This window comes from Pinus tabuliformis, chromosome 8 (genome assembly GCF_031772625.1).
Source record: "Pinus tabuliformis cultivar Carrire ecotype Pingquan chromosome 8, CPIR1, whole genome shotgun sequence".
NCBI lineage: Eukaryota > Viridiplantae > Streptophyta > Pinopsida > Pinales > Pinaceae > Pinus > Pinus tabuliformis.
In genome coordinates this window covers 410,392,676-410,409,685 of record NC_142294.1, presented here as the reverse complement: position 1 = coordinate 410,409,685, position 17,010 = coordinate 410,392,676, and the positions used below count along the sequence as shown (strand labels likewise).

The 17,010-nt window shown below is 36.5% G+C and overlaps 1 protein-coding gene across 1 annotated transcript in view; it reads right to left on the bottom strand.

The window, feature by feature from the left end:
- LOC149235799 (cysteine protease XCP1-like) overlaps positions 1 to 17,010 on the bottom strand; it is a 107,978-nt gene that overhangs the window by 44,215 nt on the left and 46,753 nt on the right. The gene's annotated exons all lie outside the window — the stretch shown is intronic.

Sequence of the window (17,010 nt, the reverse complement as noted above, 5' to 3'; positions counted from 1 at the left end):
CCTTTTCTTCCTCCTCTCCACAATCAATGTAAAATAATTTCTTCTCAACACACTTATGACCTTTAATGTATTTGTTATCACAATTGTAACAAATTCCTTTTTCTCCTTTTTCTTCTGATTGTTTTGGTGTAACCCTTGTAGGTTGTGGAAGACTAGGAGAAACAACACTTCCATCTTTATAGTTGTGAGGGGTAGACTTCCTTGTTGCCAAAATTTTTCTTTCCACTTGTAACAAAGCCATTTTTCTCTTTTTTCTTCCAATTGTTGTGGTGTTGCTCTAAAGAAGGTGTTGCTCTTTGTATCCTCATAATGTTCTATCATTTCCTCTATGAAAATTGACCATGTAATAAGTTGTTTACGAGAACAAAGCCATTTATACAATAAAAATTGATCCGGTTCTAAATACGAAGATGCAATACATACCTTTTGTAACAGTGGTACACAATGTAGATCAAAATATTGCTCCATCTGTAGTATCCAATTTACTAGATCCTTTCAATCAAACTTCCTCATATTGCCTTTTTTTGATTTCAGGAGCTCAATATTGAAATGACTGTAACTCTATACTTTCAAATATCAAAGTTCTGAAATTGTCTCTTGTAGTAGCCCTCTGAGTCCCCTTTCTAACCCCACAAGTCTGATCAGAATTTGATACTCCAAGAAAGAGTTATGCCCAATCTCCTAAGATGACCTGATTATATACTGTTTCAGTAGAGCGAACTTGTATGGCGTGCCATGTGTCACTATTTCAACCTTTGGATCTAAAAACTATGCACATAAAACTACAACATGTCCTCTTTCTGTAACTTCTTAGGAAATTTCAATTTGTTTCTTAGGGAGAAAGTTATGATGATTTTCCCAAGGTCACCTATTTAGGATGTAATTCAGGAGTTTGCAAAAACCCTAACTTTCATAGATCATATATCTGAAAATGTAGCGAGAATAGAACTAAAATTCATACCCAAGATTCAGAACGATTTCTTCTCAAATGGGTTTTTTCTTTAGCTTCTAAAACGTTGTAGCGAAAATGTTATAGTGAAAGTACCATGATGACCTATTTTAGATGAAATTTTGGAGCTTGCAAAAAACCTAACTTCCTCATATCATATCTCCGAAAATATAGCGATGCAAGATCTCAAATTCGGACTAATGGTTCAGACTGATTTCTTCTCAAATGGGTCTTTTTAGCTTCTGAAACTTCGTAGTGAAAATGCTATAGTGAAAATGCCACGATGACCTGTTTGGAGCAGCAAAACCCTAGTATCCATAGCTTTGGTACCAAATGTTTTGAAACCATCTCACAAAAAGATAAAAAAGATAGATGAACGCCTTATAAATAAGCCTCTTCGAGGGGGAAACCTCCTTTACATTACATAAATGAACAATTCTTGGATGATACAAATGACAAGACCTCCTTTCTATATAGGAGTCTAAGGGGTCATAATATAATCAAAGCCGACATAACGACAATAATGTAAGGGCACAATAATAACAATATGTGGACTACATGGGTACAAAAATATAATAAGGGGGTTGTACTAATAACAATAAGGGGTTACACTAGTAGTATAGGGACCTAACAAGTAGACTTCACTGGAATAAAGTGTGCTTCCTTTTTCAACCTGTCCACCAAAATCATAATGGAGTCATGATGTCTAGATGTCCTCAAAAAACCTTTAATGAAATCTATGCACCTAGCCACAAAATCCACCACATCCTTCTTCATATTTAGGCATTAATATAACTTCACTATGGTGAATGTCTTCTAATATCCTAGGCATCCTGAATACGGTTCCACATGAAACTCCCTCAAGAAAATCTTCTTGAGCTCACTATTGTGTGGCACATATATCCTATCCCTAAATATGATCAAGCCATCTAATGAAAGATGATAGTCCACATCCTGTGCACCTGTACCACTACCTGTACCTATACATATACTTTGTTTTAACCTATGCCTAAGCTCCATGTACTTTTTATCCTACTGACCGACCTGTAAGATCTGATATTCTAGATCTATCCCATAAGAATTCATACCTGCAATTCAATTTACCTGTACTGTCCTGCTAAGACAATATGTAACCTTATTCTCTTTACCCTTGATGTACCTGATCTCAAAGTCAAACTCACTAATCGTGGCCAACCATCTAGCTTACCTGACATTTAGATTCAGTTGGTCAAATAGGTACCTCAAACCACTACGATCACTCATCAGTATAGAGCTCCTGCCAAGAAGATAGTGCCTCCACATCTTCAATGCATGAATGATCACTACTAAGTATATATCATGAGTTGGATAGTTCTTTTCATTCTCATTTAGTTTCTACAACTCATAAGATACCGCCTATCCCTCCTACATAAGGACTCCACCAATTTATCTCTTTCAAAAATTTGTACACACTACAAACTCTTTGTTCATGTCTACAATCTTTAACACCAAAGAATTTGTGAATAACTGCATTAACTGCTCAAAAATTTCTGCATATTCTTCTATCCATTCAAATTTCCTACCTTTCCTCTATAGTGATGTAATAGGATATACAATTCGGGAGAAGTTCCAAATGAACCTATTATAATAGCCTTCTAATCCCATAAATTATCTTACCTCTCCCACATTTCTAGGAGTTTCCCAATCCATGATAACCCTTATATTCTCCAAATCCACTACTATTCATTCCTTGGAAACAACATATCCTAAGTAATGCACCTTTTTTCTGAAAGAAACTACATTTACTAAGCTTCACATAAAACTGATGCTCTTTGAAAAATCTCAATACTACCACTAAATTCTCAACATGATCTTCCTCATTCTTATAATATATCAAGATGTCATCAATGAATACAATAAAATACTTGTCCAGATAAGGACGCAACACACTAGTCATCAAACACATAAAGGTAGCTAGAGAATTAATCAAACGAAATCGAACTACCTCAAAATCAAAATTCCCATACCTAGTCCAAAAGGATATCTTATAAATGTCCTCTTCCTTGATGCTTACCTGCTGAAATCTAGATCTCAAATCAATCATTCAAAATATTTCTTCTCCCTTCAACTGATCGAATAAGTCGTCAATCCTCGACAATGGGTACATGTTGTTGAAGGTCACCTTATTCAACTTCTTGTAACCAATGCATAACCTGAGAGTACCATCTTTCTTCTTCACAGACAATATTGGTGTACCCCAAGGTGATACACTTGGCCTAATGTACCCCTTATCAATGATTTGCTTCAACTCCAACATCAATTCTACTAACTCTAGAGTGCTCATCCTGTAAGGTGCCTTTGATGCTAGTGCTACCCCTCATATGAACTCAATAGAAAAGTACACTTTTCTATGAGGCGACAACTTTGAAATATCTGCTAGAAGCACATCCTAAAACTATTATAAAAACAGGTACCTACTCAGTACTTTCGCACTCATCCTCCTTACCTTTTTCACTAGGGAAACGTACTTCAAATAATACACACCCTTTTCCACAACTACAGTTTTCTAGTATCTTTGTCACCATCCTAACTGATGCTACCTTCTGCTTACAATGTAAGATTCTTTGCTTTCCATTCTCATCAAAGCATTCAATCATTTTGTCATAACAATCTACTTTGATCCTGTGAAGGTACAACCAATCCATACCCAAAAGTATACTATATGATCCCAAAGGGAAGTACATTTAGATGCCCTGATGTAGGCATACCATTCACCTCAAATGAACAAGATCTTACCCAATGATGAATTCTCTTATTTGTATTTGTAGCCAACTATACTGACCAAGATTTTTCATGCGCTTCTTTATTTAAACCACATTTATCCACCAAGTCAAGTCTAATATATCTATAATTAGATTCAAGGTCAATCAAAATAGAAACAAATTAATCACCAATCTTGTGATCCATCTCAATGATAGATTCCTGGTGATATACCTACGTATTATCCAGCACTGGATAGACACAAGGAATGCTTTGTCCAACATCCCCAATATTCAGCGCCTCCTATGCATTGTAAATATCAAGCCTACCACCTCGATACTTCTAACAATCTTTCTTGAGATTATCTTTACCACATATCCAATGTCTAGTCAATTTAACGTCTTAAATTTCTCTACATAAATTATCAATCCAGGTATCGTAAATTGATGAAGTGTGGTGCACCATATGTACATAGTTAACCCTTTTTCTTACTTCATTGTTTTATAGTTTATGTTGTTTTTTAGGGTTTTGTTTCTTATGCTTAAGGAAATTAATCTAAGCAAGAAAAACTATGCTTCTAGGTGAAATCTCTAAATGTTAATGGAAAATTAAATCTAGTAACTTCTAATGTTGGAATCTAATTTCTAAAGAAAGGAGAAAATGAAACAAATCAAAACTTTGAACAGTTATATTAATCTAAGCCAACAAAATTTCTATGAAATGAAAGAAAAAATGATAACAGCTAAATGAAGTCCAAGAAAGAAAAAATAAAACTATTGCAATTAATCTAAAGGCAAAAATAAAACTGAAACTGACTTTAAACTAATGATCAGCAAGTAATCTCATCCATAAACATAACACTTTTCCAATTAGCTTGAAGATCAATCATCAAATAAGGCCTCCGGGAATATTAGCTTACAACACGAGAAAATGACATTAAACTATCTAACTCTAAACTAATGAACAACAAGTATACTCATTTATAAACATAACACTTTGCCAATTAGCTTGAAGATCAATCATCAACTAAAGGCTCCAGAAATATTTTCTTATAACATGAGTGACTCTATTAAGAAAGAAAAGGTACTAAACAGCAAGAAAATCTCAGTCATAAACTCAATATTTTGCCAATTAGCTTGAAGATCAGTCATCAACTAAAGGCTCTAAAAATAGTTGTTTATGTAATGAGTGACTATTCTAATGAAATTGAAACAGAAAGCAAATACAAAACATGTAAAGGAAAACTAATCTACTATGTGCTCTAATGTTTCAATCACCAATTGGGAAATACTTCCTTGGACTACTTTGTTAAGCATAGATTACACAGTTACATAAATCTGCAATCAACTAGTTGAACAAACTTGCATGAATTAGAATTTCATGAATGGAAAATCTAAACTATCAAACTTGAAAGCAATAAAATGACATACTTGAATGAAATCAAAGCAAAACTACAAAATAAAATCTACTCTAGCTTACATTCTAATATGCTCCATGACATCTACTTCACATCTCCTTCCATATTGAGAACATCAAAGCTTTATTCAAATTCTTCAAAATTACAAAGTACAACAAAGCTCTCCAAAGCTTTCTAAAAATTCTAAGACTAAAAAGCTACCAAATGAAGGAGAGAGATCTCCTATTTATACAAAAGTATGAGAAGTCATCTCATTAATGAGAGTCCATGAATCTCTCCCTCTACCTCTAGAGTCCTAATCAAAATAGGAAATGGTAAGACACATGTCTTCTTAGAGTTTCAATACATATAGGAAATGTGACACATATCCTCATGATCCCATGATCCTCTCCACTCAAATTCGAATTTGGCCTTAGGGTGTCGCATTAAGGTCTTCTAGAAGTCTCCTCTTGACCTACACATGTCAACAATCTCAACCCACTTGTTAAGTATAAGCATATGTACATTATTTTCTAATTTTTAACCACAAATTCACTTAAAAAGGCTAAGAATTAATATAGTTTGGAAAAACATAAATGTGGCCCAATGATACTGAAAGTGAGATGAATGTAGTGATATGGCAGTGAAATGGAGGTGAAATGGAGGTGATATAATGGACATAATAGTGAAAGTGTAATGGAAATGAATGGCAATTTCAAGACCAAACATACCTCCCAACTAATGCTATTGCATGTCCTCATACAATATATATTACATTAATTCTTTTGATCCTTGAGCTTTGGCTTAACTTTGCATGATATCATTTGATAACTTCATACTTCTGCAAAGTGTTTTACTTGAATTGCAACATGGTTGGTTCTTGTGTTACAACCATATTTTTTTGTTGCATTCTATTTTTATCTTTGAACTTCGCATAATGATATTTTGATTATTGTTGCAAAGTATATCTTTATTGGATTGCATGGTGGTTGGTTCCTGTCTGACAACCATGATTGTGTTTGTATCCAATTATCTTTTAAGCACTTTTGAAAAACCATTGTATGCTCATAATAATAATGTAATAGTTAATATATTTTGGAAGTATGTGGGATTTTGAATATGATATGAACATGGAAATATATGAATATGAATGTATTTTCCCCCCAACTAATGGTATTGGAAATTTTATGAAATGTGGAAGAGAAATGTTTTTCCAACAATTATCATTCTATCTTTTTATGGAATTCTATGGTCAAAAGTTAGAAAATGACGTACCTTAACTTACCCTTTGGAAATGGATGAGTTGTATGTGTGGTGGCTACAAAATTCTGATCATATTCTTCTTCAAGAGGCTGTACAAAAAGAGTCATGTATAAAAGAGTCAAGATGACTTTTTATTGCTTCTACTAAAACTTGTTGAATATGCTCCAAAATGCTGAAAGTAATAGTCTTCATGTCTTCAAAACTCATTGGCACAATTCCTACTATGTGAAGAGATGTCCTGATGTCGAACATAGCAAGAAATTGTTGACTTAGTGGCCATTAATAGATGCCACTAGTCAACACGAGAACTCTCAGGCTTGATGACAATGAGAGTCAAGATGCCCAAACACATCTTACTAGGTATGAATAACTTTACCGATGTTGAGTCACCTAGACGATCTAAGGAACAAGCGACATTAATGTATTCCCATTTCTTGTTGGCATGAGGACTTTCCATTAAGGCATGCAAGCCTCAAAGTGTTTTTGCAAGGAACTTAGACTCAAATGACTATGGACTCATTAATTTGTATTGAAGCAGGGCTTATTTGTGAAATGAAAATGATAAGAAAGTGAATATGAAAGTGGAAGATGGCATTGGAAAGTAGAAATGGAAATAGGCAATAAGCATGTGACTGAGCCTCTTTCTTTTATTTGTGGCTTATGAGTGGAAAAAAAATAATGGAAAGTGTATGTGAATGTAAATGGAAAATATGAAGGGATATGAGGTGAATGGTTTATTATGAAGTATGGATGTAATGGAGACAATAGGATCTAAAAGTTTTTCAAGTGTTTTGATCTAATTTTGCATTAGCATGTTTCCTCTTTGTTTCTAATCATCCTCTTATGAAACAAATTGGTCTCTTAATAGAGACACTATTCACTTGTAGTAATTTGTCCTTCCCCTTGGAACTGGAAAAAAAAATAATACTTCTTCTACAATGAAATGTAAGATTATCAAAGGAGAGAGGTGATCAATCTCTCTAGTTATGATATTTACACACAAAACTATGAATTCGCATTAATGAAACAAGTTCACAAAAGAAAATCAAAAGAATTTATACCTGCTTCAGAATTAGTGCCTCAAGTTAACTGTTGTCTATTTTCGGCAATTTATTTCATTATTTACTATTTCAAAGTCTAATGATGGATTTCTTAATGTGTAGATCTTGTTGATATCTTTCCAATGATATTTAAATTACCAAAATCTGATTTCGTATGAGAAATTTAGGTTGATTTGAACAGTGAGGTTTTATTAGCTATGGAATGGTTTTAGCTGCAGAATCAGAACAACTGTGGAATTGGAAAATAGCTGCGGAACGTAACATAGCTAAAAATCTTAAACATAAAGTTAGCTATTCATGTTTCATCATCAGTCCAAAATTAATCAATACCTTCAAAAAAGTGAGCAAATAACCTACCCATTTCATTGATTCAATTCTTTTTTAATAAATTTTTTCAAAATAAGGCTGGAAAATCATAAACATTTTAAAAAGAGTTTTTTTGCAAGTGTAGCAGACATCTTAGCTTCCACCTCAACCAAATCTTTTGATTCTCCATCCTCTGTGATTCCTTCCCATAATGACCACAAACCAAATGCAAAGAATAAGACTATTGTAACAAGATGAGTCCATTTTCGAGATAAAATATTTGGTGCAGCCCAGCCGAAAAATACAGAGATCACAGTCATAATATATAGAGCTGCAAGAGATTCAACCAAATAGACCACGGCATCCACCTTGGCATAATGAAATACGAGTTAAAAACAGAAGGTGTGAGGCATGGCGAAAGATGTGGTGGAGTGGCATAATGAGATATGAGTTAAAAATGGAAGGCATTAAGTTGAGAGCAATAACAACACAGCCTAACCTGATCCAATCTCTGCAATGTGTAAATAATTCAAGAGAAGAGTCTTTGGAAACGTAATGTAATCATTCGTAACTAAAGTACAAGTCAGGAGAGAAACTGTTAGTCATTAAAGTCAAGATTTAATGCCAACACACAAGATTAAGGCATGGTGTAAAAAAGATTGATGTGTGGCGTAAACAACTGAATATTAATTGTTGGAAATAATACTGAGAGGGGGGGTGAATCAGTATTATCTAATTCTTTTAATAAATCTTCCTTATTTGTTCTTTGAATTATTTTTGCATGTCAGTACCATAAAATAATGAGCATGAACAAAGAAAACAGATAGTCACACCAAAGAACACAAGATGTAAGGTGGAAACCCAATGTGGGTGAAAACCACCTGCTGCAATATGTCTCTATCTTCTTTCAAATTAGAAACTCCTTTTACAATGGTTTTGTACTGGTGCAGTCCTTTACCAGTACGCAGGCTGCAACCTGCAAAGAGCTACAACTCTCTCTCTCTCTCTTTTTCCAGTCTCTCCTGGAAGGGAGCTACAACCCCCTACTTCTTTTCTTACAAGGACCACTTTTCATAAATTTTCAAACTGGATCCATAAGCATCAAATGATCATCAAGTATAAGAAAATCACCCAGTCAACTGTAGTAACCAGATCAACAATAATAGAACCAAACCCAGAACACAACAATGATAAACAAAGATTTTAAGAGAAGTAAGCAGCTTCACCCATGTACTGCCTGCTTACAGTAAGCACCCTACTCAACTGCTCGCCTGCTTACGGACGCACCCTGCTCAACTGCTCACCTGCTTACGTACGCACCCTGCTCAACTGCTTGCCTGCTTACATACGCACTGTATCCATTGAACTGCCTGCGGACCTCCGCACCTGCAACCCTTTTGTGCCTACTTACTGGCGCACCTGAAACGCTTCGTTCCTGCGTATGTACGCACTTTTCTTTCACTGTACCTGCGTACCTTCAAGCATAGATGATTTCAAGACTTCAGAAATAACCCAGACAGTCAGATCTACAGATCTGAACATGCGCCGAAGAGATCTTAATCCATCAGTAGATTCGCCTTATTTAGATCTAGACATGCTCCCAAGAGATCATAATATTTCAGATCTAGCCCTCATAAGATATTCAACCCAAAACATGCACAAGCCAAATGATCTCCTTTGCTTTATATAGGAAAGCTCTTCCTTAAATCATGGATTAATACCACGGGCCGACACCATAATAACACAAAACCATCGGCTAAATACCAAAGGTTAAACATAAGAAACCCCACGTGTGAATTTCTTTGCCTTGAAATGTGTGCACTGGGGGTACGCACCTCCTGAATGGGATAACTGTGGGTATGTACGCACTTTATGTAACACCGACCTACGTGTACGCACCTTATGTAAGGTGTACCTGCGTACCCCTTATTTTCTTCAATATTTGATAGCTGATCATCAATCTCTGCTGCTGACTTGAAGTACTGTGATCTATCACCTGAATGGGTTGCCATCAAGGACAACACTTTAGCCATAATGCCAACAATCTCCCCCTTTGGACTTGATGGCAACCTCAAAACTTCAGCCTCATTCTCCCCCTTTGACATCAAGGGCAAAGGGTTATGCTCCCCCTAAGAACATGCTCCCCCTGAATATGAACCAGATCTGCAACGAAGAACCATAATCCACCATGAAAGAGATAGAGACATATTGCAGCTACTTCCAAGATCTCCTTATGCACATCCTCCATGATGCCAACAATGCATTATATGCTCCCCCTGAACCTTTACCATCAATCAGAAGAGGTTCAGCAATAAGATGATGCATCAACAACCCCCAGCTTTTGCCTGAGGTATTCAAAAGTGTCCCTGGGCAATGGTTTGGTGAGAATATCAGCAACTTGTTCCTTAGAAGGAACATACTCCAACTTGACCTTCTGTTCAAGCACTTGTTCCCGGAGAAAATGATACTTGATTGGTATGTGCTTGGTTTTTGAATGCATAACCGGATTCTTTGAGATGCTGATTGCACTTGTGTTATCACATAAGATGGGGATAGGTGGTGTACAAGTGATTTGAAAATCCTGCAAAGTCTGCATCATCCAAAGGAGTTGGGTGAAACAAGATGCAGCAGCCACATATTCCGCTTCAGCTGTAGACAAGGCAATCGAACTCTGTTTCTTGCTGAACCAAGATACCGGTCTCGAACCCATAAAGAACGCACCACCGCTTGTGCTTTTCCTGTCATCCACGCTTCCGGCCCAATCTGCATCTGTATAACCATGAAGTGTAAGATCTGTATCTCTAGGATACCATAAGCCATAATTTTGAGTCCCTTGAAGATATTTGAAAATTCTCTTCACTGCCTGAAGATGAGTCTCCTTCGGATTTGCCTGAAATCTTCCAACTATTCCAACTGCATGCATGATGTCCGGTCGGGTACCTGTCAAATATAGTAAACTTCCAATCATAGATATGTAGGTTGGTTGATGCACTGCTGCAGATTCATCATTTGCACTGCGGATACATCATGTGACCATGGGTGTACATACTGGTTTTGCATCTTCCATACCATATTTCTTCAAAATCTATTCGAGATACTTGGTTTGAGATAAAAAGATTCCTCCTTCTTTTTGTTGGATTTGTAAACCAAGGAAATATGTCAGTTCTCCTAGCAAGGACATTTCAAATTCTTTCTGCATGACCAAGGCAAAGCTTTGACTCATAGCTTCTTCATTGCTCCCAAAAATAATGTCATCTACATACACAACAAGTATTAACAATTTGTCATTTTCAACTTTTATATAAAGATTGCTATCTGCTGATCCTTTTGAAAATCCTTGTTGATGAAGATATTTGTCCAAATGATAGTACCAAGCCCTTGGAGCTTGTTTGAGACCATAGAGAGCCTTTTTCAATCTGCATACAAGATTTGGATCATTTCCAAGAATGAACCCATCTGGTTGTTCAATGTACACTTCTTCTTCCAAGTCTCCATTCAGAAAGGCTGATTTCATGTCCATTTGAAATACTTTGAAGTTTTGAAAACTTGAGAGAGAAAGGAACATTCGGATGGCCTCAAGTCTTGCAACAGGAGCAAAGGTTTCTTCAAAGTCTATTCCTTCTTGCTGTGCATGCCCTTTACAAACAAGTCTGGCTTTGTTTCTAATTACTTCCCCATTTTCATTCAATTTATTTTTGAAGACCCATTTTGTTCCGATAACATTCTTATCCTTTGGTCTAGGAACCAGCTCCCAAGTGTTGTTCTTTTCGATCTGCTCAAGTTCTTCATCCATTGCCTTCACCCAACATTCATCTTTGCATGCCTCTTTCACATTTTGTGGTTCAGTAGAGGAGAGTAATGCCAAATAGCTTGAAGCTTCTGCAACTGTTCTTCTTGTTTGTACACCTGCTTCTTTCTGCCCCATAATCTAAGATTCTGGATGATTCTTCTGGACATATCTGGATGGAGTCTTTTCTTCTATTCTTGTTTGCTCCTCTGGTTCTTCTTGAGTTTCTTCTTGAGGTTCTTCTTCTTCATCATTCTGTCGTTGGGGGTAGCCTTCATCTTCTTCGATGTATTCATGATGTACTTGCCTAGGAATGTATCCCTTCTCATCAACCACTACATCAATGATGTCAACAATTCTGCCAAGTCTTTTATTGTAGCATTTGTATGCTTTGCTATGTGGAGAGTAACCAAGAAGAATGCCTTCATCTGCTCTAGGTTCAAGTTTGCCAAGCTACTGCTGCTCATCAGTATTCTTGATATAGCATTTTCTCCCAAACATTTTGAAGTGCTTTACCAAAGGAGTCCTACCACTCCAGAGCTCATGAGGAGTTTGAGTGCTGTTCACCCGGACATTTGTTTTGTTGAGAATAACAACCGCAGCATGTGCAACTTCACCCCAGAAAGTTGTGGGAGTTCCTGACTCATCAAGCATAGCACGAGCCATTTGTTGGACTATTTTGTTCATTCTTTCCACAACTCCATTTTGCTGAGGAGTTCTTGCTGTAGAGAATTCTCTTCCTATCCCATGTTCTTCACAGAAATCGAAAAATTAATTTGAAGTAAATTCCCCACCTCTGTCGGATCTGAGGCACTTAATTTTGTGACCTGATTCATTTTCAACCAAGGCTTTGAAGGATTTGAATTTTTCGAATGCTTCATCTTTGTGCTTCATAAGTCCTAACCAGACAAACCTGGAGAAATCGTCAATGAATAATATCAAGTATTCTTCTCCTCGAGGTGTTCTTTTCCTGAAAGGACCGCATGTATCTGTATGTACTAGCTCAAGAAGCACGCTAGCTGATCCTTCTTTCTCTGGAAAGTTAGTTCTGGTTTGTTTTCCAAACTGACATGAATTGCATATGGTGTTGTCAGGAATTTTGATATCTGGAAGATCGCGAACTGCCTGATATTTGCATGCTTTCCTTATTTGTGAAAAGCTTAGATGTCCCAACCTCCAATGCCATAACCAGTGCTCATCATCCTTGCTCAGATAGCATTGTTGTTGTCCTAATTCAAATATGTACAGATTATTTGGAGTTCTTTTGCCTTTGATCACTGTTTTACCTGTATCAAGATCACAAACAAGACATCCATTTGATCTGAATATAACCTCGGTTCTTTGATCACACATCTGGCTGACACTTAGAAGATTATGCTTCAATCCATCAACATACAAAACATTTCCAGCCTTGACCTTTTCTTTTAACTGAGCAATGCCTTTTCCTTTTATAGTTGCAGGAGTATCATTTCCAAAAGAGACTTTCTTTCCTTTTTCTAGAGCATAATATGACTCAAGTTTTTCTTTATCACCTGTCATATGCTTCGAACATCCATTGTCAATGTACCATAGATTTTCCTGTCCCTCTGCATAAAATGCTATCCCACATCTTTCTGTTTGTGGTTCCTTTATTCTCCATGTTTTGGTGCTTGAGGCTTGTTCCTTTTTCTGCTGAAACTTGCTCCTGCATTCAGAGTCTTCATGACCAAAGTTATTGCAAATAGAACATTCAACTTCATTTTCAAGAACCGAAAAGTTGTTATAGGTCCTTTTTGTAATCCCGGTCATACTTCTTTGTTTTTGAGCTTCCCTAGTCATGATTATTTTATATGCAACACATTGAGCTGCTTTGTGACCAAAGTTATGGCAAGAAAAGCATTGTCCATTGAAGAAACTTCTGCGGTTATCGGATCTACCAGCCAATTGATTGTAATTTCTATTGTCATCTATTCCTGAACCAAATTGAGAAGATTTTACCTGTGGCTGGTTGTAGCTTTTGTTCACCCTTAAGATGGATTGCCCCTGATAGTTTTTGTTTGTAATTCGTCCCTGCTTTACCTGATGATCTTCATTGTGCTTTTGCTCATTTCTTCTTGCTGCATCAAGATAACTTTTTGAGGTGGATGCTTGAGAAGTTTCTCCATTATAGCCCAGACCTGTCTTGTTTAGTGGAGACCACTGCACATTGATAATCTCATCCAAAGTTTCAGATCCTTTGACAAACTTGAGATTAATAGCTTTTGTTTTCTCAATCTCTTTTCTAAGACCAACAATTTCACCTTCTAATTTTTCAATATGTTTTTCCTTTTCATCAATTTGAAATTGTAGAGTATCAATGATCATGTTCTTTTCTTCTATACATCTCTTGAGTCTAGTAATTTCATCATAAAGGTTATCCACATCTATAGCATCCATATAATCATCATCTTCAAATGCCATTAACAACTTATATTCATTACCTTGTTCATCTTCATCACTGTTTGATAGACCATCACTATCTTCATGAGTGTAGTAGCTTTTCTTATTTACGTTCTGTTTCTTGTTCCATCTAGCAGGTTCCTTTCCTTTATCCTTATAAGGACATTTTGCAGCATAATGACCTACTCTTCCACAAGCAAAGCATTTAAAAGGTAACTTACCTCTGAACCTTCCAGAACCCCTTTGAAGATTTCTGACAAAATTTGATTCTTCTTCCTCTTCTTCTGGGACGTGGCTTGCTTCATAATAATCTCCTTTGCCTGATGCCTTGAAAGCAGCTTCTCTTCTGTCTGATGGACCTCCCTTTCTCATTTCATAAGCAGTTAGAATTCCATGTAGCTGAGACATAGTAAGAATTCGTAGATTTTCCTTTTCTTCTATTGCAGATACTTTAGATTCAAACTTGGGGGACAATGATCTTAGAACCTTTTCAACCACAATAGCCTCTTTTATTTCTTCACCCAAATTTTTCATACAATTAACAACCTCATCTACCCGAAGAAAATAGTTAGCCACACTTTCATCATTATACATTTTGAGAGTCTCATACTGAATTCTGAGAGTTTGAAGTTTAGCACGCTTTACCTGTTCATCTCCTTCATAGCTCGTGACAATTTTGTCCCATATCTCTTTTGCGGATTTATAGTGCATTACCTTCATGAATTCTGATTGAGATATACATCCTAATAGAGTACTGACTGCTTTCACATTTGTTTCATACTTCTTTTTCTCGGCTGCATCTGTAGGAGTAGCTGAAGGAAAAGTGTAGCCTATCTCTACGATGTCCCAAACTTCTGTACCAAGAGATTGAAGATAGGCAGTAACTCTTACCTTCCAATAACTGAAGTTTGTCCCATCAAAAACCGGTGGCCTGATTGATGCTTCTCTCTCGTAGTTGCTCATGATGAACGATCTACCTTCAAGCGATCAAGCTTCTCTGAAGGACCTGCTCTGATACCAATTGTTGGAAATAATACTGAGAGGGGGGGTGAATCAGTATTATCTAATTCTTTTAATAAATCTTCCTTATTTGTTCTTTGAATTATTTTTGCATGTCAGTACCATAAAATAATGAGCATGAACAAAGAAAACAGATAGTCACACCAAAGAACACAAGATGTAAGGTGGAAACCCAATGTGGGTGAAAACCACCTGCTGCAATATGTCTCTATCTTCTTTCAAATTAGAAACTCCTTTTACAATGGTTTTGTACTGGTGCAGTCCTTTACCAGTACGCAGGCTGCAACCTGCAGAGAGCTACAACTCTCTCTCTCTCGTTTTCCAGTCTCTCCTGGAAGGGAGCTACAACCCCCTACTTCTTTTCTTACAAGGACCACTCTTCATACATTTTCAAACTAGATCCATAAGCATCAAATGATCATCAAGTATAAGAAAATCACCCAGTCAACTGTAGTAACTAGATCAACAATAATAGAACCAAACCCAGAACACAGCAATGATAAACAAAGATTTTAAGAGAAGTAAGCAGCTTCACCCATGTACTGCCTGCTTACAGTAAGCACCCTACTCAACTGCTCGTCTGCTTACGTACGCACCCTGCTCAACTACTCGCCTGCTTACGTACGCACCCTGCTCAACTACTCGCCTGCTTACATACGCACTGTATCCATTGAACTGCCTGCGGACCTCCACACCTGCAACCCTTTTGTGCCTGCGTACCGGTGCACCTGAAACGCTTCGTTCCTACGTATGTACGCACTTTTCTTTCACTGTACCTGCGTACCTTCAGGCATAGATGATTTCAAGACTTCAGAAATAACCCAGACAGTCAGATCTACAGATCTGAACATGCGCCGAAGAGATCTCAATCCATCAGTAGATTCACCTTATTTAGATCTAGACATGCTCCCAAGAGATCATAATATTTCAGATCTAGCCCTCATAAGATATTCAACCCAAAACATGCACAAGCCAAATGATCTCCTTTGCTTTATATAGGAAAGCTCTTCCTTAAATCATGGATTAATACCACGGGCCGACACCATAATAACACAAAAATGTCGGCTAAATACCAAGGGTTAAACATAAGAAACCCCACGTGTGAATTTCTTTGCCTTAAAATGTGTGCACTGGGGGTACGCACCTCCTGAACGGGATAACTGCGGGTATGTACGCACTTTATGTAACACCGACCTGCGTGTACGCACCTTATGTAAGGTGTACCTGTGTACCCCTTATTTTCTTCAATATTTGATAGCTGATCATCAATCTCTGCTGCTGACTTGAAGTACTGTGATCTATCACCTAAATGGGTTGCCATCAAGGACAACACTTTAGCCATAATGCCAACATTCATCATTTCGATTTCCATTTTTCTCTCTCGCGACATGAAAAATTGGTCTTCAAAGAAATGAAAAATTCTCTCAAACCGCTGCAAATTTCTTAAAAAAATTTCTAGGTTATCTAATTGACCTTGTCGCCAAAAAAAACCCATGTTTTATTTTTCCCTAATTCATCTTCATTTTGCTAGATCATGTAGTTGAAGTTTGAATTTTTTTACTATTTTGCGTTTTTGTGGACTACTGTGGTTGAATTTTTTCATTTGCAGGTTCAAGAGCGTCTTGGAAAATTCTTGCAGTAGTGTTATGAGCAGCCACAGTTGCAATAACCTACCACATAGATATTTTCTTTGATTTTATGCGCTTGGAGATAGCAACTCTTCTTCATATTTATCTAAATCAACACACCGATTTATGTAATTTTGATCTACCAATTTTGCATTTTATAATTTGAAATTATGTTTTTCTTCTCTACTATGTTAACTAACATATCACATAGGCATACAGGATTGAAAAAGACAAAATTTTCTCTATCCTCTTGTGACTTTACAAAGATCCGAAGTCCGAAGTCTCGGATTGCAAGATAGGAAGGAATTGTTGCGTGTGAGTTATTTACCAGTACAAAAAAAATTATTTGCTTTGTTAATAAAATTACATGTTATATTTTCAAAAGAAAAATATACATATATATTTTACGAAATAAAATAATAAAATTTATTTGTTTGTTGTTT